The sequence below is a fragment of the Nerophis ophidion genome, linkage group LG12, assembly GCF_033978795.1.
Source record: "Nerophis ophidion isolate RoL-2023_Sa linkage group LG12, RoL_Noph_v1.0, whole genome shotgun sequence".
Taxonomy (NCBI): domain Eukaryota; kingdom Metazoa; phylum Chordata; class Actinopteri; order Syngnathiformes; family Syngnathidae; genus Nerophis; species Nerophis ophidion.
The window spans coordinates 43585591-43611631 of NC_084622.1; the positions used below are offsets into that span (position 1 = coordinate 43585591).

General features: G+C 39.0%; 1 long non-coding RNA gene across 2 annotated transcripts in view; it reads right to left on the bottom strand.

The window, feature by feature from the left end:
- Positions 1 to 26041, bottom strand: part of LOC133563475 (uncharacterized) — a 53345-nt gene that overhangs the window by 20697 nt on the left and 6607 nt on the right. The window contains exon 3 of one of the 2 annotated variants that reach the window (XR_009809049.1): positions 17413 to 17843. The exons of the other annotated variant lie outside the window; for it this stretch is intronic. This is a non-coding gene — a long non-coding RNA (uncharacterized LOC133563475). Of the gene's footprint in view, positions 1 to 17412; positions 17844 to 26041 lie in introns of those variants that run through there. 2 annotated transcript variants of the gene reach the window in all.

Sequence of the window (26041 nt, forward strand, 5' to 3'; positions counted from 1 at the left end):
TTTATTGCACAAGATGTAATACAACCACACAACAGCTCTCATGTCTCTAACGCTTTTCCCGGGACAACCCAAACTCTCACTTCCTGTCGATAACGTCACTTCCCTATCTCTCCCGGAAGTCCCGCCCCCCAGCCAAAGTCATTGGCTAACACCCCGTAGCCAGCCGCTACATTATACATAGTTAAATGTTATGTTGAAGAGGTTCATTTAGCCTACTGACGTGTATTTATAAATGGTTGATTTATACAGGCTAGTAGGTAAAGTGTTGTACCTAACAACTCTTGATTGTACAATCCATATATCACGTCACAGACAACGTCACGCTAACATCACGTGACACCTCTGATGAAGGCTGCAGAAGCAAGGTAGCCCAAACTTGTCAGGTACAACACTTTACCTTACTAGCCTATAGAAATCAACCATTTATAAATAGTTAAATGTTGTTACCCACATACGAAAAACGAACAGCACTCTTTGAAACAGTATGTGGGCATACTTTTATTTTGAAGTGTCTCGTTTGGTCTGTCGACGGATGTAAGGAAGCTACTTCCGGGTATGGCCAACGAGGTATTTGTCATTTGTTGGTATTTTACTTGGTAAAATGTTTGATCCACATGCTGTGCATGTTATTATTTTTACGTTTGTAACCAGCTTTATTTATTACAGTTTTGACTGTGAATTTGAAGGGAAAGTAAGCCTTCAAATAAATCAGTTCAAGAAGGCCATTGTGTCTGTGCTATTTGGAGGGAGTTACACTTTCTAACCTCACTAATGCGTTGCATCGTCTATATTAGATATATAAAAACGGGCGGGTGGCGGGTGGGTGTGGCTTTGATGAAATGTTGGTCCGGGTGTATTGCGGGTGGATGACGACTTTAGTGATGCGGTTGCGGTTGATATAATTGCCTATCCGCGCATCTCTGGTCTGGTGATAATGTTCCCCTTTAAATGAGTGAAAATAGAGAGCGCAATCAATTTAGCATGTCTGTCTTCATGTACAGTCATGGTCAAAAGTTTACATACACTTGTAAAGAACATCATGTCATGGCTGTTTTGAGTTTCCAATACTTTCCACAACTCTTATTTTTTTGAGATAGAGTGATTCGAGCACATAGTTCTTGGTCACAAAAAACATTCATGAAGTTTGTTTATTTTAATGAATTTATTATGGGTCTACTTAAAATGTGACCAAATCTGCTGGGTCAAAAGTATACATACAGCAATGTTAATATTTGGTTACATGTCCCTTGGCAAGTTTCACTGCAATAAAGCACTTTTGGTAGCTATCAACAAGCTTCTGGCAAGCTTCTCGATGAATGTTTGACCACTCCTGTTGACAAAATTGGTGCAGTTCAGCTAAATTTGTTGGTTTTCTGACATGGACTTGTTTCTTCAGCCTTGTCCACACGTTTAAGTAAGGACATTTGTTAAGGCCATTCTAAAACCTTAATTTTAGCCTGATTTAACCATTCCTCTACCACTTTTGATGTGTTTTTGGGGTCATTGTCCCGTTGGAACAACCAACAGCGCCCAAGACCTAAAATCCGTGCTGATGATTTTAGGTTGTCCCGAAAAATTTGGCGGTAATCCTCCTTTTTCATTGTTTCATTTACTCTCTCTTTAAAGCACTAGTTTCATTGGCAGCAAAACAGGCCCAGAGCATAATACTACCACCCCCATGCTTGAGGGTAGGTTTGGTGTTCCTGGGATTAAAGGCCTCGCATTTTCTCCTGTAAACATATTGCTAGGTGTTGTGGCCAAACAGCTCAATTTTTGTGTTATCTGACATCACATGGACAAAGATAAGACCTTCTGGAGGAAAGTTCTGTGGTTGCAATATCTAGTCCGATCGCGCTGCGAAGACAGGCGATAGCCAGGAAATACCTTGTCCTACGTAGGTGTCTCAGTATATTTGGACTGTCAGAAATAAAAAAACTAATATTCATTTCATCCATTCAGAAACACTTAATACTTCTTTTAGTGCAGGCTAAATTAAGCAGCTGTTTTAAACTTTTTAAATCTATTTGTTTTGGTTTGATTTGTTTTTCAAATTTCTTCCTGTAGATGCCTCTTTGAGCTCACCTTTAGCGTGCTAAAAGTAGGTTGCTGCATGTCAACAATATGAAAAAACGGTAAACCGAAGGTAGGGCCTTAAATGTGGAGGGAAATCAGTGTCTCCATGGTGAAAGTTGATATTTACAAGAAAATCCTGATTTTGATGATGGTCTTGGATACTTTTGCACATGTTATACACGCAGTCTTAGTAGATCACCCGCAACACGGCCACTAATAGTACATGCAATTTTACAGTTTGCACATGCTATTCTGATGTTAGCAGATTAAAGGCCTACTGAAACCCACTACTACCGACCACGCAGTCTGATAGTTTATATATCAATGATGAAATATTAACATTGCAACACATGCAAATACGGCGAGTTTAGTTTACTAAATTGCAATTTTAAATTTCCCGCAAAATATCCTGTTGAAAACGTCGCGGAATGATGATGACGCGTATGTTGATACGTGCGTGTGACGTCACCGGTTGAAGCGGACATGTTCTTCAAGCACCGCTCACGGCTAAAAGTGGTCTGCTGTAATTGCATAATTACACAGTATTCTGGACACCTGTGTTGCTGAATCTTTTGCAATTTGTTCAATTAATAATGGAGAAGTCAAAGAAGAAAGATGTAGGTGGGAAGTGGTGAAATGCAACTGCCTTTAGCAACACAAACACAGCTGGTGTTTCCTTGTTTACATTCTCGAAGGTGAAGCTTTACTATTGAACAGAGCGGTCAAGCGAACATGGTTCCCGACCACTTACGCCTGCCTGTACCCACCCACTCTGTGCCCTATATAAACCATTGTATGTGAATGCTTCCATTAAAATCTCCTGATGATTGAGGGAACCCCTCTTGAAACAGTTCTGTAGAGATGAAGTAGTCTTGTGATTTTTCCCACACATACATACATACATATATATATATATATATATATATATATATATGTGTATGTATATGTATCTGTGATGAGGTGGCGACTTTTCCAGGGTGTACGCCGCCTTCCGCTCGATTGTAGCTGAGGTAGGCACCAGCGCCCCCCGCGACCCCAAAGGGAATAAGCGGTAGAAAATGCATGGATATATGTATATAATCTAATATAATATATCTAATATATAATATACATAATATATTATATATATAATGCGGACGTTGTACCGATCCGTTGTGGTGAAGAAGGAGCTGAGCCGGAAGGCAAAGCTCTCAATTTACCGGTCGATCTACGTTCCCATCCTCACCTATGGTCATGAGCTTTGGGTCATGACCGAAAGGATAAGATCACGGGTACAAGCGGCCGAAATGAGTTTCCTCCGTCGTGAGGCGGGGCTCTCTCGTAGAGATAGGGTAAAAAGCTCTGTCATCCGGGAGGAACTCAAAGTAAAAACACTGCTCCTCCACATCGAGAGGAGCCAGATGAGGTGGTTCGGGCATCTGGTCAGGATGCCACCCGAACGCCTCCCTAGGGAGGTGTTTAGGGCACTGCCAACCGGTAGGAGGCCACGAGGAAGAGCCAGGACACGTTGGGAAGACTATGTCTCCCGGCTGGCCTGGGAACGCCTCGAAGAGCTAGACCAAGTGGCTGGGGAGAGGGATGTCTGGGTTTCCGTGCTTAGGCTGCTGCCCCCGCGACCCGACCTCGGATAAGCGGAAGAAAATGGATGGATGGATGGATGGATGGATGGATATATATATATATATATATATATGTATGTATGTATGTATGTATGTATGTATGTATGTATGTATGTATGTATGTATGTATGTATGTATGTATGTGTGAGTGTGAATATCGTATATATACTATTTATTTGATATTTAGTGTTTTTTGTCTGTTATTGATTCTTTTCGACATTCCATTATAATTAAAAAAAAAATCATACTGAAATTCCTCTATATCAATGTAAATAACAAAATACCCCACTTGGCCACTTTTCGTTTGATTTTTATTTCATGCTTAACAGTACTGTATAACTAGGATAACTTATGTTGCTCTTTGAAATGGTATTGTATATATATATATATTTTTTACCAACGACTTTACTCTGTAGAGTTATTTGTGGCCCAAAGCTAAAACAGCCATAGAAAGGTCAGAGATGTCAAGATGGTGACGTTGTGATCAGTCATAAATCTTTGTGGCTCAGGTTGCCTTTAAAAAACTTTGACAGTGTTCTCATTCGACCTGTAGTTGGCGTTGTAACTCTGAAAGGGAGCATTTATACATATTGTTCGTGACGATCCTAAACAGGAATGGAAGAAGTGTCAAAAATGGAGCTAATTGTTTCAATGACATTCAGACTTTACTTAAGTCAATAATGGAGCATCATCTCCTCATCCGGAAACACCGGAAATGTGTCCCATGAAAAACTATCCAACCGGAACTCTCTAATAACTAAAGTTCCTTGGGTGAATAATGTAAACTCGCGACAATGGTTTGTTTTAGCGCTTTCATGGCGAGTTTACTGACAGACATAAGTAAGAACTTTACACTACTTTATACTGTATTAGTAATGGCAACATCCATCCATCCATCCATCCATCCATCCATCCATCCATCCATCCATCCATTATCTACCGCTTATTCCCTTTTGGGGTTGCGGGGGGCGCTGGCGCCTATCTCATTTACAATCGGGCGGAAGGCGGGGTACACCCTGGACAAGTCGCCATGTCATCGCAGGGCCAACACAGATAGACAGACAACATTCACACTCACATTCACACACTAGGGACCATTTAGTGTTGCCAATCAACCTATCCCCAGGTGCATGTTTTTGGAGGTGGGAGGAAGCCGGAGTACCCGGAGGGAACCCACGCATTCACGGGGAGAACATGCAAACTCCACACAGAAAGATCCCGAGCCTGGGATTGAACCCAGGACTGCAGGGTTCGTATTGTGAGGCAGACGCACTAACCCCTCTTCCACCGTGAAGCCCGTAATGGCAACAGTGGAGGATGAATGTCCCATAACAAGAAGAGAGAGAAATATAAGAAGCTTATCGACTATTGTGTTGTCACGGACTACTCGCGCAATTTTTCAGGATTTATGGACTTTCCAAATACAGATCAGCAGGTACCAGAAGGTAAGAAAAGTTGCTTTTGCATACTATTGCAAAACAAAAGGCCAGATATTATGTCTTACCTTATTCACACACCATAATAATACTCATTTTTTTGAAGTACATTGAGCGGTGCAGCTTCATAGCTTACCAAAGTCGTACTAAAACATTTTGATACGTTTTTCAACATTGTGTGTAATTTTCTACTGTGGAGAGACGGAGCCGACGAGCCGACAGCAGGCTAGGACAAACAGTGGTCCTGCCCAAGATGGCGGCCAGGAGGCGGAGCATGCAGCGGAGCACGCTTGGAGCGACACTGCAGCCATCAGAGTCTGGTGCGTGAACGACACACCTGCTCTCAATCCCTGCATCTTCTGCAGGAGCATAAAAGGGGAGAAGGAGGAGCAATCGTGGCAGAAGTAGGAGAGGAACCACCCGACAACGAAGACGACTAGAGCGACCAGGACCGAGATGAGCCCCCGCGGAATACGCAGCCACCGGCCACCGAAAGGTGCGCCGCGACGAGCAGGAAGAAAGGTCGCGCTAGAAATTGGCGTGACTGACTGGCAAGAAAACTTGTTCATTGAAATAATAAACAAGAGTCAATCCTGTTACAATGCGTTTTGGATCGATGGTCACCGCAACCCACACGATGACGGCTGGAGACCTGTCACATCTACATTTTTAATACAACATATAAAATGCTGGTGTTATTTGCTAGAGTCATATGGCAGTTTGCATGTATCGCTTATGTTTGACTGCCATCTACCGGGCACTTTTATCATCAAACCATGTACCAAAAAAAAGTTTGATTTGAGGTTGGGAAGCAAAAATAGAATAATTCCGTACATTAGGCGCATCGGGTTATTAGTTGCACTGTCTTGTTTTGAGGAAAAAAAAAAAAAGATTTTAAGTGCGTCTTGTAGTCCAGAAAATACTGTTTTTTGATTTATTTTTTAAATCGATGAAGAATCGTTACAAATAACAATCGCGATTAATTCAAAAATGTATTTCTCTTTGGCACCCCTATTAACAGTGCTCTGTATCATCAAGATCATGATACCAAGATCACAATATCTGACCATCTGTAAAAAGTGAAAACCAGAATATCACAGGGGCAAACAAACTACTTTGTTAGGCACAATGTTCAGCAGTCCATGACAGTGGTCTATGCAAAAAAAAAACAACAACAAAAAAACAGAGGCACCACAGCAACAATGTGTGTTCAGGGGTGTAAAAAAAAAAATCGATTTTCGAATGATTCTTATTTGTAACGATTAAAAAGAATATAAAATATTTTTGTTGTTGTTGTTGTAAATCTGTCTTGTCCAGCCACTCAGGCAAATCATATTTTTAATGAAGATGCCCATATCTGCTGTTGTCTATTTCTCTTGTTGCCTTATTTCTATTCAATTTTATTAAATGTTTGGTTAGAATTTTGTCAAACAAATTATTTTTAGTAAGAAAAAAATGCATCACAGCTGTTTTTCAATGTGATTAAAAAGTATTAATTTTGAATTGTGTACGACTTTGAATGGAGAATCGGTTATGAATCGAATCTTTACCCCCAAGAATTGAATCGATTGAATCGTGTGGTTCCCAAAGATTCACAGCCCTAGTGTGTATTGTAATTTGTATCTCAGATCCGGTATGAAATAATGCAGGTTTGTCGGCTTACTGCTTGTCTGCCTGAGCAAGTGCAGCCCCGGCAACAGCCAGCAGTCATTTCTTGTGCTTGACAGAGCTGTCAGGATTCATTGGCCTGGCCACTTCTTTTCAGTAGCAGAGGGCGTGCATTCTTCCATCCAAGAATTGGAGGACACAACCTGGGAGGTGTCTTTGTCCAGAAGGATGGACAGACCCTCACAAATGGCAGTACCACAGACTTGAAAACATACAGAAAGTGACATTGCCAGCCAGCGAGAGTTTGGACGCGGTCTGATAGATCTTGAGAGCCCTCCGTCCTGTTAGTCACGCTGATGTGCCTCATTTTTGCCCACCAGGACATGACCTGGTCCTTAGAGCTCAGTGTATCACGTTTCAACTTTGCCAAACGTTGAAACATTTAAGAGCTATCCCCAAACAATGATTTGAAATTGATGTCAATCTTTGCTCCCTCTGACTCTGACATTCTTAGAGAGTCAAGACCATCCTTGCTTCAGGCTCTCCTCATTTTATGCAGCGTTAGAAGACAAGACCAGACCCGTCTTTAGCGTTAACTTGATGCCAGATTATGACAAGGCTGCCCCCATAACTGTCAAATGGCTTGTTTATGCTGGCAAAAGTAATACTGCGTCTGGAATATACAGTAAAAGTGATGTTATTTACAATACACAATGAACTTACCGAACTATCATAGTCCAAGAAGTAGTACTAGTAGTTGACTTTGAAACATGCTTAATAAAATTAGACTGAAGTACACCACATGTTTACGATGGTATATCAACTGACTACCAAAATGTATGTGTCTTGTTTGGACGAAGCAGGGACAGTAATGTGTAACAATATATACAATATATTTTCTCCTCAAACAGTACAACACTTTAGACCAGGGGTCACCAACACGGTGCCCGCGGGCACCAGGTCGCCCGTAAGGACCAGATGAGTCGCCCGCTGGCCTGTTCTAAAAATAGCTCAAATAGCAGTATTTACCAGTGAGCTGCCTTTTTTTTAAAATTGTATTTATTTACTAGCAAGCTGGTCCCTCAACATTTTTAATTCTAAGAGTGACAAAACTCAAATAGAATTTGAAAATCCAAGAAAATATTTTAAAGCTTTGGTCTTCACTAGTTTAAATAAATTATTTTTTTTTTTTTTTTTGCTTCTTATAACTTTCAGAAAGACAATTTTAGAGAAAAAATGCAACCATAATAATGATTTTAGGATTTTTAAACACATATACCTTTTTACCTTTTAAATTCCTTCCTCTTCTTTCCTGACAATTTAATTCAATGTTCAAGTAAATGTATTTTTTTATTGTAAAGAATAATAAATACATATTAATTTAATTCTTCATTTTACCTTCTGTTTTTTTGACGAAGAATATTTGTGAAATATTTCTCCAAATCTATTATAATTAAAATAAAAATAAAAAATTCTGGCAGATCTAGAAAATCTGTAGAATCAAATTTAAATCTTATTTCAAAGTCTTTTGAATTTGTTTTAAAATTTTTGTTCTGGAAAATCTAGAAGAAATAATGATTTGTCTTTGTTAGAAATATAGCTTGGTCCAATTTGTTATATATTCTAACAAAGTGCAGATTGGATTTTAACCTATTTAAAACATGTCATCAAAATTCTAAAAGTAATCTTAATCAGGAAAAATTACTAATGATGTTCCATAAATTATTATTATTTTTTTTTCAAAAAGATTTGAATTAGCTAGTTCTTGTCTTCTTTTTTTCGGTTGAATTTTGAATTTTAAAGAGTGGAAATTGAAGATAAACTATGTTTCAAAATTTCATTTTAATTTTTTTCGTGTTTTCTCCTCTTTAAAACTGTTCAATTAAGTGGTTTTTTTTCATCATTCATTCTCTACAAAAAACCTTCCGTAGAAGGAAAAAAAATGTACGACGGAATGACAGACAGAAATACCCTTTTTTTTTGGGGGGGGGGGGGGGGATATTTATCTGTTTATTGTGAGAAATCGTTAAGATGATCAGTCTTTCCACAAAGATAAATATCATTAATTATTAATAATAACATAGAGTTAAAGGTAAATTGAGCAAATTGGCTATTTCTGGCAATTTATTTAAGTGTATCAAACTGGTAGCCCTTTGCACTAATCAGTACCCAAGAAGTAGCTCTTGCTTTCAAAAAGGTTGGTGACCCCTGCTTTAGACCTACTCCCATTTCCTGTCCACAATGCTAACATAACCTAGGGTAAAACAATTAAAACCAGATTTTCATTTACAATGCAGGAATGCTGGAGCCTATCTCAGCTGCATCTGGGTGGAAGGCGGGGTCCACCCTGGACAAGTTGACACCTAATCGGTCTCATTGTCTCTTATTTATGTGATAATACAACATTACCTCTATAGGTATTTACGGTCCGTAAATGCTCGAAACGTGCAGGGTGAAATGTGTTGGAACATAAATTAAAAGATAAGATGGACAAACACTTTTCAAGCATAAAACATACACAGAGAATGTCTGCTACTTGTAGACGACTCTTGTAAACAACACCAACATTTTTTATGTTCCATTGAAATTATAGAACATTACACACGGTGCTCAAAAATCTATCAACATGTTTTAGTACCACTTTTGTAAGCTATGAAGCTGCACCACTTGATGGATTGTACTGTGCTTCAACATACAAGTATTATTATGGTGTATGTGTATAAGGTAAGACATTATCTGGCATTTCATTTCGAAATACTATGCAAAAGCAACTTTTCTTACCTTTTGGTACCTGCTGATCTGTATTTGGGATCTGCATGTCCTGAAAAATGTGCCACTCCGTCTTTGCAGTCCGTGTCGACAACGTAGTTGATAAGCTTCTTCTTTTTCTCAATCTTCTTGTTATGGGGCATTCATCCTACACTCTGTTGCCATTTCTAATATAAAGTAGTGTAAAGTTCTTACTTATATATGTCAGTAAAATCGCCATGAAAGTGCTGAAACAAGAGTTTACATTATCCACCAAAGGAATTTTAGTTATTCGCGAGATCTATTTGGACAGTTTTTCATGGGACACATTTCCAGCGGATGAGGAGATGCTGCTCTGTTGCTGATTTAAGTAAAGTCTGAATGTCATTAAAACAGTTAGATCCATCTTTTAACAAGTCTTCCACTCCTGTTGTTATACGCTACACCGCTACAACAAAGTTGACGAGAGACATAGAACAGAGAAGACGCTGCCGAAGGTGAACCACGTAAATAAGACCGCCCACAAAACGGCGCATCCTGAAGCGACTGTCAGAAAGCGGCTTGAAGGTGTTCTGTAAAACATAATCCATGCAACATTTTGACCAAATAATCACCATTACATTTTATAAAGACCACAAGGAAGTGCTTCACATTTAGAAAAGTATTCAATCAATCAATCAATGTTTACTTATATAGCCCTAAATCACTAGTGTCTCAAAGGGCTGCACAAACCACCACGACATCCTCGGTAGGCCCACATAAGGGCAAGGAAAACTCACACCCAGTGGGACGTCGGTGACAATGATGACTATGAGAACCTTGGAGAGGAGGAAAGCAATGGATGTCGAGCGGGTCTAACATGATACTGTGAAAGTTCAACATGATACTGTGAAAGTTCAATCCATAATGGATCCAACACAGTCGCGAGAGTCCAGTCCAAAGCGGATCCAACACAGCAGCGAGAGTCCCGTTCACAGCGGAGCCAGCAGGAAACCATCCCAAGCGGAGGCGGATCAGCAGCACAGAGATGTCCCCAGCCGATACACAGGCAAGCAGTACATGGCCACCGGATCGGACCGGACCCCCTCCACAGGGGAGAGTGGGACATAGAAGAAAAAGAAAAGAAACGGCAGATCAACTGGTCTAAAAAGGGGGTCTATTTAAAGGCTAGAGTATACAAATTAGTTTTAAGGTGAGACTTAAATGCTTCTACTGAGGTGCTATCTCGAACTGTCACCGGGAGGGCATTCCAGAGTACTGGAGCCCGAACGGAAAACGCTCTATAGCCCGCAGACTTTTTTTGGGCTTTGGGAATCACTAATAAGCCGGAGTCCTTTGAACACAGATTTCTTGCCGGGACATATGGTACAATACAATCGGCAAGATAGGATGGAGCTAGACCGTGTAGTATTTTATACGTAAGTAGTAAAACCTTAAAGTCACATCTTAAGTGCACAGGAAGCCAGTGCAGGTGAGCCAGTACAGGCGTAATGTGATCAAACTTTCTTGTTCTTGTCAAAAGTCTAGCAGCCGCATTTTGTACCAACTGTAATCTTTTAATGCTAGACATGGGGAGACCCGAAAATAATACGTTACAGTAGTCGAGGCGAGACGTAACAAACGCATGGATAATGATCTCAGCGTCTTCAGTGGACAGAATGGAGCGAATTTTAGCGATATTACGGAGATGAAAGAAGGCCGTTTTAGTAACGCTTTTAATGTGTGACTCAAAGGAGAGAGTTGGGTCGAAGATCATACCCAGATTCTTTACCGTGTCACCTTGTTTAATTGTTTGGTTGTCAAATGTTAGAGTTGTATTATTAAATAGATATTAATAATATTAATATTATTTATTAATATTATTAATATTAATATTAATTAACACATTATTAATATTAATATAATATTAATAATGTGACTCCTTTAATGTGCCCCATAAAATTAGTGCGCCTTATATACAGGTATGATAAAAGATCGAACATAGACCATTCATCGGCAGTGCGCCTTATAATACGGTGCGTCCTACGGTCCGGAAAATACGGTATAGTAATTTGACAATGAGCCCTGAGAATGACCTTACACTGCCATCTAGTATCTACTTTCAAGTCTGTGTGGTATAAAATGAGTCAAACATCAATACAGCATTTGTTTTCAAATGTTTGTGAAAATCCTGTGCTCCTTGAGGATAAAGTTACAAGGAGCAACTAAAACATTGATAACAAAATCATAAAATCACATGTTGATTCAATGTAATTGAATCAATCTACTAATTGCAATCTACTAATAAAAGTTTCGATCAATCAATCAATCAAATTGACAAAAAATCCGCCTCAAAATAGTGCAACTTAAGATCCGACTATAAGGTTTTGACCAATTAAACGGTTTAGCACTATCTTATCTTGCTGTTTGTATTGTACCCTATGTTCCATCCAGAAACCTAAGTTCCAAGAACGCTGGCTTATTCCTGATTCCCAAAGCCCCAAAAAAGTATGCCGTCTCTAGTGCGTTATCTACTCTGATTCTAGTACTCTGGAATGCCCTACCGGTAATAGTTAGAGATTCTACCTTGGTAGAAGCAGTTAAGTACCACCTTAAAACTCACCTATATTCTCTAGCTTTTGAATGGACTCTGTTTTAGAACAGTTGACCCGCCACTTCTCGTTTCTGCCCCCCTCTCCAGCCTGGAGAGGTAACCAGGTGGCCACAGATAATCCCTGGAGTGATACCAGTCTGGAGGAAGTGCTGGCTGTTTTAAGTCATGACCCGTTGTGAACCACTACTCTATGACTTGGATGGAGAACTCCTACGACCCTCTGTTTGCCCACAATGCACTGGACACTCACATTGTCATGCGATAACTGTACCCACTTGGGATCCATTACAGCCGGTCACCAAGGAGGAGGGTCCCCACATCTGCGGCCCTTTCCCAAGGTTTCTGTTGAGTTTTTCCTTGCCTGGATGTGCGTCCAGGCAAATTTTGCCATTGTGGTTTGTGGTTTGTGATTAAGGGCCATAAAAATAAAGTTTTATTGATTGACTGATTGAACATTTGCTGCAACTTTCTGAAAAAGCTTCTGTGAATTCAGGCATTATGGGGCACAACAATCACCAAAAGAGCCAGCGAAATTCTGTAGGAAGTGATAACGGATCAGTTTGTTGATAGTTTATTCAGTAGATAGCTTATTTTTTTCATACACATTAAATAACACAAATAAAAAACAATTATTGCAAAAAGTCAGTGTTCAAAAACGAGACAAAAAAAATGCAAAAATTAGGGGTATTTTATTTGAATTAAGCAAAATTATCTGCCAATAGAACAAGACAATTTGGCTTGTTAAGTCTTTCCAAAGCAAGTAAAATTAGCTATTCTCAGTAAAACCTAAATCCACACCTTAAATTGGAGTCCTTAATCTCGTTATATGCAAATATAATGACAATAAAGTCAATTTTATTCTATTCTATTCTATTCTATTCTATTCTATTCTATTCTATTCTATTCTATTCTATTCTAAATACCTTAAAATAAGTATATTCTCACTAATAACAAGCGCACTTTTCTTGGTAGAAAAAAAAGAGTCCTTTTTGCTCAATATGTTGAAAAATATTCTTAAATAAAGTAAATGCTAGTGCTTCTATCTTGACATAATTATATACATTTCTTGAAACCAGCAAACTTATACTAAAAACTAATTTATTGTTCTTAATGGAAAGGCAACAAGGCAACCGCTTGTCACTCTAGGGGTCTCCTAGCCGCTCAGGCAAATCATTTTGTCTAAAAATGCATTTTTCCATAGATAACATGACATCATGGCGCCAAGTGCGTGCTCTTTCAGTCAATTAGTGTGCATCTATACAGCCCGGCCCTCGGAATAAAGAAAATGTATTGTAATTTTGAAGAACGTATCTGAACGTGCATTAATTATTTCTGTTCAAAATTGTTTGAAATGTCAGATGTTAAATGTTTAAATATTAACTGTCAGTTTAGTGTACTGTGCCAACAGTACTACAATATGAGTATGTATTTTCTATTGTTTCATTGAAAATAAAACAGCAAAGTCCATTTGGCTGTCATCTGTTTTAATTATGAGACACAGTTGTGTCAAAGTAATGATTTTTTTTTTCATGTTTGAAAAAAAAAATACATGACTTTGAAAAAGTAGTTTTATATTTGTGAGTGTTGATGACACAGCTTTGCAACAGTTGATATATTATAGTTTCAAGCATGTTTTACTCAAAATAGGTCATAAAATCTCAGCAACAAGCTGTAATATCTTATTGAGATCATTTAGGACCAAAACCCTAAAACAAGTAAAACACTAACATAAAATCTGCTTAGTGAGAAGAATTATCTTATCAGACAGAAAATAAGCAAATATCACCCTTATTTGAGATATTTAATCTTACTTAGATTTCAGTGTTTGCAGTGTACAGTGGTTCCTTTTTTACAGTGGGGCAAAAAGTATTTAGTCAGCCACCGATTGTGCAAGTTCTCCCACTTAAAATGATGACAGAGGTCTGTAATTTTCATCATAGGTACACTTCAACTGTGAGAGACAGAATGTGAAAAAAAAATCCTGGTATTCACATTGTAGGAATTTTAAAGAATTTATTTGTACATTTTGGTGGAAAATAAGTATTTGGTCAACCATTCAAAGCTCTCACTGACGGAAGGAGGTTTTGGCTCAAAATGTCACGATACATGGCCCCATTCATTCTTTCCTTAACACGGATCAATCGTCCTGTCTCCTTAGCAGCAAAACAGCCCCAAAGCATGATGTTTCCACCCCCATGCTTCACAGTAGGTATGGTGTTCTTGGGATGCAACTCAGTATTCTTCTTCCTCCAAACACGACGAGTTGAGTTTATACCAAAATTGATACATGGATGATACAGCAGAGGATTGGGAGAATGTCATGTGGTCAGATGAAACCAAAATAGAACTTTTTGGTGTAAACTCAACTTGTCGTGTTTGGAGGAAGAAGAATATTGAGTTGCATCCCAAGAACACCATATCTACTGTGAAGCATTGGGGTGGAAACATCATGCTTTGGGGCTGTTTTTTATGCTAAGGGGACAGCACGATTGATCCGTGTTAAGGAAAGAATGAATGGGGCCATGTATCGTGAGATTTTGAGCCAAAACTTCCTTCCATCAGTGAGAGCTTTGAATGGTTGACCAAATACTTATTTTCCACCACAATTTACATAGAAATTATTTCAAATTCTTACAATGTGAATTCCTGGATTTTTTTTTCACATTCTGTCTCTCACAGTTGAAGTGTACCTATGATGAAAATTACAGACCTCTGTCATCATTTTAAGGGGGAGAACATGCTCAATCGGTGGCTGACTAAATACTTTTTTGCCCCACTGTATATGTATGCCCCACTTTTTGTGTGATTTGGTTTTAGTCCCAGTTTTTCCACATGTTATTTCCTCCACTGGTTGACTGATATAATTGTTTTCTATGATTGTGTTTTGTGGAAAATATTTTTGATGTGTTGAATGTATTAATTGGATTAACATTATTTTTTATAGGATTTTCTTTTTGTTTTTGTTTTTGTACGATTCAGCCTTCGTCTGATTTTGGAATGAAAACAAAGGTACCACTGAACAGAAGCAAAAAACTAACATTGCAAACCCGCCTCACTTCTTCAGGTATGACACCTTAGACTGACTTCACCTACAGTTTCCCATCCATATTTAAAACATGTTGAAGAGTAAAATACAAAGTCACAGTTGAAATGTGACCATCATCACAGTGGTGTAAGACTGTGTGTTCTGTGTAGTGTAAATACACAGTGAGCTGTGTGTGTGCGTGTAAAATGGAGCATTTGAGTGGCGGTTGGCCTACACTTTGATGTCTGCTGCCAACACCTTGTCTGTTTGTTTGTTGTACTGTCAGATAAGGAGAACCCAAAACATCATAGTCGCTCAGTGTGGAGCGTGTGTACTCTTCCTGACTTGGATGCCTTCAAATAGAAGTGAACCTGAACTGAAGTCATGCAAAGACAAACAGCCTAGGAGATCTGATTTATAGTTCTCCCTGTGTCTATTTATGTTAAAACTTTAAGCCAATCCGATGTTTACCCTATTTTATCATGTAAGAAGAAATATACCTTATTGACTTCAAGATCAACAGTGCAATAAACACATTTTCGCAAGGTAGATTACTATTAATAAATCACACATTTTCATAGTTTAAGCCAGTGTTTTTCAACCTTTTTTGAGCCAAGGCACATTTTTTGCGTTGAAAAAATTTGGAGGCACACCACTAGCAGAAATCATTAAAAAATAAAACTCAGTTGACAGTAAAAAGTAATTGTCGCAATTGTTGGATGACTTTAACGCATAACCAAGCATGCATCAATAAAGCTTTTGTCTCAAAGTAGGTGTACTGTCACTACCTGTCCCATTACACCCTGACTTATTTTGACTTGTTTTCTGTTTTCATGTGTGTAGTGTTTTACATCTTGTCTTGCGCTCCTATTTTGGTGGCTTTTTCTCTTTTTTTGGTATTTTCCTGTAGCAGTTTCATGTCTTCCATTGAGCGATATTTCCCGCATCTACTTTGTTTTAGCAATCAAGAATATTTTATTGTTTTTATCCTTCTTTGTGGGGACATTGTTGATGGTCATGTCATGTTCGGATGTACATTGTGGACGCGGTCTTTGTTCCACCGTAAGTCTTTGCTGTTGTCCAGCATTCTGTTTTTGTTTCATTTGTAGCCAGTTCAGTTTTAGTTTCGTTCTTCATAGCCTTCCCTAAGCTTCAATGCCTTTTTTTAGGGTCACCCACATTTTGCTTGTTTTTGGTTTAAGCATAAGACACCTTTTTACCTGCACGCTGCCTCCCCCTGTTTCCGACATCTACAAAGCAATTATCTATCTGCAGCCACCTACTGATATGGAAGAGTACTACATGGTTACTCTGCCAAGCTCTAGACAGCACCGACTATTCAACAACAACACATCATTTGCAGACTATAATTACTCGTTTGCAAAAAAAAATATTTTCAACCCAAATAGGTGATATTAGATAATCTCCCACGGCACACCAGACTGCATGTCACGGCACAGTGGTTGAAAAACACTGGTTTAAGCATAAAAAAAACTGTTTATGACCGCCTCAAAACATTTTTTAAAACATTATTAGATCCCTCTAAACATGAAAAACACTCATAAAGTCCCTTTTAAACTTGTTTCCCCCAATATGAGTGTGTTTTACTGTAGATTACAGCAGCATTTTTTCAGCCTTTTCTGAAGCAAGGCACATTTTTTTCATCGAACAAATGCGGAGGCAGACCACCAGCAGAAAACATTAAAAAATGAAACTCAGCCGCCGATATTGACAATAAAAAGTTGTTCTCGAAATTGTGGGATACAAATTCAAACCATAACCAAGCATACATCACTACAGCTCTTGTCTCAAAGTAGGTGTACTGTCACAAGGGTGTACACCGCCTTCCGCCCGATTGTAGCTGAGATAGGCACCAGCGCCCCACGCGACCCCAAAGGGAATAAGCGGTAGAAAATGGTTGGATACATCACATCATTTGTATTCCTGCTTTAAGAGAACTTGCATTTAGAGGAGAGGAATTACACTTCCATGTTTAGATAGCAGTTTCACACATTAATAACACAACATGTGGATTGTTAAGATCATGCTTTGATTTTTAAAGATGTTAGGTGATATTTTTTCTACATGAACTAATGTTTCTGATATTCTGTACTTTACATGTTGTACAAGTTAGTAGTAGTTGTAGTTTATTTTGGACTTATTAAAAACAAATCAAAATAAAAAATAATGAAAAAAGGTAATAATTTTGATAACATAATAGTAAGGTACAGAAACAGAAACAAATATTTCACAATAAAAAGATATACAAAATGTAAACAATACTTAATGGTTAGGTTTTTTCATATACAAAAAGGACTAAAAGTAAGTTATTTACTACTACCCCTTATTTTATAAATCAAATACCTAACTTTCTTTTCATCATTATTATTATATGAGATGATAAATGTACCCGTCTTATTGCAATATATTATCAATAATCTTTCAGCACAGTGGAAAAAAGGGGTTAGTGCGTGTGCCTCACGCTAAGAAGGTCCTTGGTTTGACCCCGGAGCTTGGGGTCTTTCTGCGTAGTTTGTTCTCCTTGTGACTGCGTGGGTTCCCTCTGGGTACTCCGGCTTCCTCCCACCTCCAAAGATCCTATCCCACCTGGGGATCGGTTGATTGGCAACACTAGATTGGCCCTGGTGTGTGAATGTGAGTGTGAGTGTTGTCCGTCTATCTGTATTGGTCCTGCGATGAGGTGGCGACTAGGGTGTAAAGTTTGGATAGGCTCCAGCCCCCTGTAACCCCAAGAAGGACAAGTGGTAGAACATGGATGGAATACTTTACCCACATAACTCACTTTTCCTCGGCACAAAAACAGTACATATGTACAATATATATATAATATATATAGTCACATGAAAACATGTACTAATTGATGGTAACACCAACCAATAACTAAGTAAATAACTACCCAATAATTTAAAATAATATTAATAATGTAAACACTTTGTGATTGTTAAAAACCCTCATTCTTGTTCATATTGAAAATCATGTCTTTATATCGTTTTTTGAAACAAAATTTGGGTTAGACATTCTTTTAATTTCGCATTCAAACTGTTCCAAAGTTTAACCCCACATATTGAAACACAAAAATGTCTGTTTGTTGTGTGTACATTCTGAATTTTGTGATTAAAATTACCACTTAAATTATGACCCCCTTCCCTTGCAGTGAAAAACTTTTGCACAATTCCAGGTAGTGAATTGTGTTTTGCTTTATATGTTAATTTGACTGTTTGTAGTTCCATAAGATCTTTAAATTTCAAATTGTTTTGAATGTAAGAAAACAGTATTTGTGTTATCCATATACATATATACACACAAACACACACGCCGCACACACATATATATGTGTATATATATATATATATATATATATATATATATATATATATAGTGCGTCTGCCTCACAATACGAAGGTCCTGCAGTCCTGGGATAGAACCCATTGTTCTCCCCGTGAATGCGTGGGTTCCCTCCGGGTACTCCGGCTTCCTCCCACTTCCAAAGACATGCACCTGGTGATAGGTTGATTGGCAACACTAAATTGGCCCTAGTGTGTGAATGTGAGTGTGAATGTTGTCTGTCTATCTGTGTTGGGCCTGCGATGAGGTGGCGACTTGTCCAGGGTGTACACCGCCTTCCGCCCGATTGTAGCTGAGATAGGCGCCAGCGCCCCCCGCGACCCCGAAAGGGAATAACCGGTAGAAAATGGATGGGATGGATGGATGTAAGAAAACAGTATTTGTGTTATCCATATACATATATACACACAAACACACACGCCGCACACACACATATATATATATATATATATATATACTCCGGCTTCCTCCCACCTCCAAAGACATGCACCTGGGGATAGGTTGATTGGCAACACTAAATTGTCTATAGTGTGTGAACGTGAGTGTGAATGTTGTCTGTCTATCTGTGTTGGCACCGCGATGCGGTGGCGACTTGTCCAGGGTGTACCCCGCCTTCCGCCCGATTGTAGCTGAGATAGGCGCCAGCGCCCCCCGCGACCCCAAAAGGGAATAAGCGGTAGAAAATGGATGGATGGATATATATATATACAAAATTTTGCAGTACTGTGTGCTTATGTAATTATTGCCCCCAGTAATGCAAGTTAATGGTATTCACGTCTCTGCATGACAATGTTTTAACTTTCTCTACCTACTCATTGATAAAATGTACTATTCTGCATTTTAAACATTCTGCACTTGTGGACTATAAATCAGAACAGGTTATAAAAGAATATACCATAGCGATGGTAATATTGTGTAGTCAGCTGTAATTACCCGATGTGGACTACAGAGGGCAGTGGCAGGCTTGCCTGCAGAATAAAACCTAGTCTCAGTGGGAGCAAAGAAGAAGACAAGATTGTTTAAAGACACTATTCCTCTTTCATATCGCCTCTGCCATTACAATGCACTTGATTTCAATCTGCCAGAAAACATTTATTTAGGTAGAAATATCACAGGAAAACTCAAAGAAACAGAATAGTATGATCGTAATGTAAGACGATTTTTCGTTGTTTTGTTGGTTAGACCACATGTTAAGCGTAGCGCTATTATCGTGAATCTGCCAACTGGACGTGTGTAATTGGTATGAGAAAAGACTTCACATGTTTTAAAGAAAATCTCTGAATACCGAAAGTGGCATTTGATTTCTTATTTAGTGTCTTTTTTTCTACTGAGCTTGTATTCGATCTTACTAAAGCAGTTTGAGCAGCAAAGCGTGTTCAGCATCCCCTCCAATGATGTCGTCTCACGGCGATTGAAGGTAAAATGTTCTTGTCTTGTCCGGAAAACGACTTGCCATGGCTTTAGATCTGAGATTTCCAAAAGGGCCCCACTTTCTTTGTGCAGTTCTGCTTGCTATTTTCGAGCCAGCGGCTAAACAGTAACTAGAGGGCATTACACATTTCCCCAAACTACAGAATGGGCCGAGGGTCAAAAACATTAAACGCGCATTAAAATAAATATCGCCGTTAAAGGAACTTATAGTTAACGCGTTATTATCGCGTTAACGTTGACAGTCCTAATACATTATATATATATATATATATATATATATATATATATATATATATGTATGTGTGGGAAAAAAATCGCAAGACTACTTCATCTCTACAGAATTGTTTCATGAGGGGTTCCCTCAATCATCAGGAGATTTTAATGGAAGCATTCACATACCATGGTTTATATAGGGCACAGAACGGGTAGGTACGGGCAGGCGTAGGGGCGTGGTGATTGGCTCATGTGTTACCTAGGAGGTGTCTCCGTCTGTGACTGCATGCTGATACAATTTCACTGCGCTTGTTGAGGGATGACAGGTCTGGGTGGTATATAATAAACAGTTTCTCTTTTAAGCATAGGTTGCATCTTTTATTACCACTGTTGTAAGGTGTGCTGGATGCAAGAATTTGCTATGTTACTGAATGTTCAACATTATTGTCTTTGAGGTTCCAAATGTGCAAGCACATTTGGAACCTGTTTATTATAAACAACCCAGACCTGTCATCCCTCAACAAGCGCTGTAAAATTGTATCAGCATGCCGTCACAGATGGAGACATACACTTCATACAAGACCCTGTTTTGAACTATCTCTCAAAAATTATATTGTAAAATTTCACTAAATATAGGTATTTGTATGCTATCAATTGAGACTTCATTGATTGATTGATTAAGAATTAGTTGATTGCACAGTACAGTACTTATTCCGTACAATTGACCACTAAATGGTAACACCCGAATAAGTTTTTCAACTTGTTTAAGTCTGGGTCCTCGTTAATCAATTCATGGTACAAACATATACTATCAGCATAATACAGTCATCACACAAGTTAATCATCAGCATATATACATTGAATTATTTACATTATTTAGAATCCGAGGGGTGTGATGTGGAGGGGGGTGGGGGGTTAGGTTTGGTTGATAGAAATGAAACAGTGTAGGTCTGACTTGGTAGGATATGTACAGCGAGCAGTGAACATAGTGAGTTCAGAAAGCATAAGAACAAATATATACATTTAATTATTTACATTTGATTATTATTATTGTTAAAATGTTTTGTCTGCTCACTGTCGAAAGCTCAATACAAAATCTTTAAACAGTGGCTTATACCACCAAACTGTCTATGGCAAACATCTCAAGTCCTGCTCCACCTTATTAATGTTTGTGTTCAGATTTGTTTTCCAGCTTTGGCATCGACATATATGGTGAACCGCTTTTATTGACATTCCTCCACTCTGTTTCTAACTTTGTAGCACTTTAAGATCCTGTTTGATTAAAAGTGCATTTGAAATAAAACAAATATTATTGTTATACAACATGGTGGTAATGTCTATTTAAAAAATGGTTCCCTACTTTGTCGTATTATTGTCATTTTCCTTAAAAGCCTACTGAAATGAGATTTTCTTATTTAAACGGGGATAGCAGGTCCATTCTATGTGTCATACTTGATCATTTCGCGATATTGCCATACTTCTGCTGAAAGGATTAAGTAGAGAACATCTACGATAAAGTTCACAACTGTCGGTGTTAAGAGAAAAGCCCTGCCTCTACCGGAAGTCGCAGACGATGACATCACATGTTTGATGGCTCCTTACATATTCACATTGTTTTTAATGGGAGCCTCCAAAAAAAAGTGCTATTTGGACCGAGAAAACGACAATTTCCCCATTAATTTGAGTGAGGATGAAATATTCGTGTTTGAGGATATTGATAGCGACGGACTAGAAAAAAAAATAAAAAATGAGTTAAAAAAAAACCAAACGCGATTGCATTCCGATGTTTTTAAACACATTCACTAGGATAATTCTATGAAATCCGTTATCTTTCTATTGTGTTGCTAGTGTTTTAGTGAGTTAAATAGTACCTGATAGTCGGAAGGGTGTCTCCACGGGTGTGTTGACGCGCAGTGTCTCAGAGGAGTCGACGGCAGCTATGGACGTCACAAGCTCAGCTTTTCTCCGGTAAGAACTGACTTTTCAACCACAATTTTCTCACCGAAACCTGTTGGTTGACATTCGGTAGGATCCATGTTCGCTTGACCGCGCTCTGATCCATAGGAAAGTTTCAGATCCGGGAGTTTTAAACAAGGAATCACCGTGTGTTTGTGTGGCTAAAGGCTAAAGCTTCCCAACTCCATCTTTCTACAGTGACTTCTCCAATATTAATTGAACAAATTGCAAAAGATTCAGCAACACATATCTCCAAAAAACTGTGTAATTATGCCGTTAAAGCAGACGACTTTTAGCTCTGTGTGTGCGCAGCGCTCATATTCCCTAAAAACCCGTGACGTGTTGCGTACAGGTCATCATTACGTGACGTTTTCAAGACGAAACTCCCAGGAAATTTAAAATTGCAATTTAGTAAACTAAAAAGGCCGTATTGGCATGTGTTGCAATGTTAATATTTCATCATTGATATATAAACTATCAGACTGCGTGGTCGGTAGTAGTGGGTTTCAGTAGGCCTTTAATATTGCTAAACAGTGATTTCCTGTTCAGTGAAAATGAGTTTAAAAATAAAAAGGTGGCCCTTTTAGCCTCACCATGAATTGATTAACGTGGACCCCGAGTTAAGCAAGTTGAAAAAATTATTCGGGTGTTACCATTTAGTGGTCAACTGTGCAGAATATGTATTGTACTGTGCAATCTACTGATAAAAGTCTCAATCAATTAATCAAAAGATTACACACACACACACACGCACACACACACACATACACACACACACAAGTTGTATAAAAACTGACTACAAAACACACAAACAGACATGAAACAAGCAAATTAAAATATGAAATTGTGATAAGTGATAGTAGTCATAATGACTGTCCTCTAGCAGAGCTATTCAACTGGCAGCCCGGGAATCAAATCTGTCCCGGCAGTGACACCACCGAAGTTCAGTTGAAAGACAAAGACTTCACCATTCTTACAGCATATTAAACATAATAAAACACGTGTGCATTACTTTTGTATAGAGGAATTTTGACCAGTGTAAACTAGTAAAAATTTACATTTTCACCCTCATAATGGTCAGTGTCCACTTAGTGGACATTTCTATTTTGCGAAACGAGCAATTTTTTCTGAAATGTAAAACCGACAAAAAAAAGATTGACCAAAAACAAATGTTCACGGGAGAGAATGCTGTAAAAAATTTAAAAAAAAGATAATAATAATAGTGAATGGAGAAGTCCGGCCTCACGATCTTACAGTATGTGTGTGTGTGTACAATTCAGGTTAAGAGGGCCACATTTTCATTTTGAAGCTCATTTTCACTGAACAACCTGCTCAGTGGCCTTGTAGTGGGAGTGTCCGTCCTGAGACTAGAAGGTTGTGAGTTCAAATCCCGGCGGTGTCATACCAAAGACTATAAAAATGAGACCCTTTTTGGCACTCAGCATCAAGGGTTGGAATTGACAGTTAATTCACCAAATGATTCCGAAACGCGGCCACCACTGCTGCTCACTGCTCCCTTCACCTCCCAGGGGGTGGAAATAAGGGATGGGTCGAATGCAGAGGATAATTTCACCACACCTAGTGTGTGTGTGACTATCAGTGGTACTTTAACTTTAAAGGCCTACTGAAACCCACTACTACCCACCACGCAGTCTGATAGTTTATATATCAATGATGAAATATCAACATTGCAACACATGCCAATACGGCCTTTTTAGTTTACTAAATTACAATTTTAAATTTCCCGCGGAGTTTCCTGTTGAAAACGTCGCAGAATGATGACGCGTGTTTGTGACGTTATTGGTTGGAGGGGACATTTTAGCCCAGCACCACTTACGGCTTAAAGTCTTCTCTTTTCATCGCGCAATTACATAGTTTTTTTTACTTCTATGTTGCTGAATCTTTTGCAATTTGTTCAATTAATAATGTAGACGTCAAATAAGAATGCTGTTGGTGGAAAGCGGTGGATTGAAGCTGCCTTTAGCAACCGAAACACAGCGGGTGTTTCTTTGTTCGTCGTGAAGCTTTAACACAGAGCGGTCAAGCGAACATGTTTCTCTACGTCAACCAGCAAGTTTTTGGATGGGAAAATTGTGATATTAAGTCGGCTCTTACCGGAGACTTGAGTGGATTACTCGACCTCATCCTGCAGCTCAAAAAGGCAGCTGTGAGCTTGGCTCCTCGGCTTCTCTCAGAGACACTGGCGTTCACCGCAGCCATCCGACTTTCAGGTATGACTTTATAATCTCACTAAAACATTATTAACACAATAAGCAGATAAGGGATTTTCCAGAATTATCCTAGTAAATGCGTCTAATTTTATCTGAAATGCTCCCACTGCCGCCGTCTGGAGCCGTCGCCTTTTCTTTTTTTTCTTTATTTTAGTGCTTCACTCTAACTTTCCTCATCCACAAATCTTTCATCCTCGCTCAAATTAATGGGGAAATCGTCGCTTTCTCGGTCCGAATTGCTCTTACTGCTGGTGGCTCACATTATAAACAATGTGAGGCTGTGAGGAGCCCTCACACCTGTGACGTCACGCGCACATCGTCTGCTACTTCCGGTACAGGCAAAGCTTTTTTATTAGTGACCAAAAGTTGCGAACTTTATCGTCGATGGTCTCTACTAAATCCTTTCAGCAAAAATATGGCAATATCGCGAAATGATCAAGTATGACACATAGAATGGACCTGCTATCCCAGTTTGAATAAGAAAATCTCATTTCAGTAGGCCTTTAACTTTATAGCGTTTTAGAAATGTGACACCTGCAACAAAAGCCTTGTCTTAATGTTTTGCAGAATTAAAGATTAGGAGAGAAGAGAAAAAAATTAAAGCCATAATTGATTATATAGTTATTTCATTATTATTTTCTTTTTATTATATGAAAAGCCCCAAACTTGAAAAAAATAAAAACCTTCAATACACAGACTGGGATGGGACATAACTTTAAAGCACCTTTTTAAAATATTTTGTCATATTGTGTACATTTGTAAAATAGAAAGAACCTTCAAGCAGAACTAGGTAAATTTTTCATTTCTTTTTTTGACAAAATAAAGTGAGTTTACATGACGGGACCAAGTGATCCCCCACTTCAAGGTCATAGATTAACAACCTTTTAATGTACCCTCACATTGAAGTCTGTATAGACGTGTGGAGGATCTGAGGGCCTCATCTAAATCATCCCAACATAAACACGACGCGCAAATGTATGCTCATACCCTCACACTAAATCCAACCCTGAATCTTCTTTTGTTTTGATCGTCCCTTTTCAAATACGCCTTTCTGCATCTGGCCCTGTGAATTTACAGCGAAGCGCGACGCGACAATTGGAGGCCGCTGCGACAAAAGAACCATCCTTCAACGCATCTTCCAGGCGGTGGAATCACAGAAAAATTTATCCTGTTTAAAAGTTTAGGAAGGAGAGAAAGGACCTCGCCACTAAACCCTTTAGTGAGGCAAGGGGAATGAAAACCTCCGGCGTAAAAGGACATATTAGTCTCAGGACATGGACATTAGCATGATAGTAGACTTATCCTCGGGCTGAAGGAGTGGGACGCGGTCCCTGTGCTTTCAGCCAGTGAGAAGGGGGGGCTCCTATACACACGCACACACACACACACACACAAACACAAGCGTTCTGATGGGCAGGAAAATGCAAAGTGGGGCCCTATAAGGCACATGAGGCACAGCAGCGACCTTGTAAATAAGGAGGAGGAGGAGTGAGGGCGGTTCGGGGGAGTGAAGGAAGATGCAGGAGAGGAGAGGGTGGAACGTTCTAAGCCCACACCCAGAGGAGAGGCATTAAGGGGTGGAATGCACAATGCAGGACAAAATTGTTTATTCTGGGTTTTTGTGCAAAACGTTCAGTTTTGGTCTGATCTAGGAAGCAAATTGTGCACAAGGAGCATGTGTGCAAACTGTGCACATTCAAACTCTCAAATGACACGCGATGATTTGTGGTCACTTGGGGAGG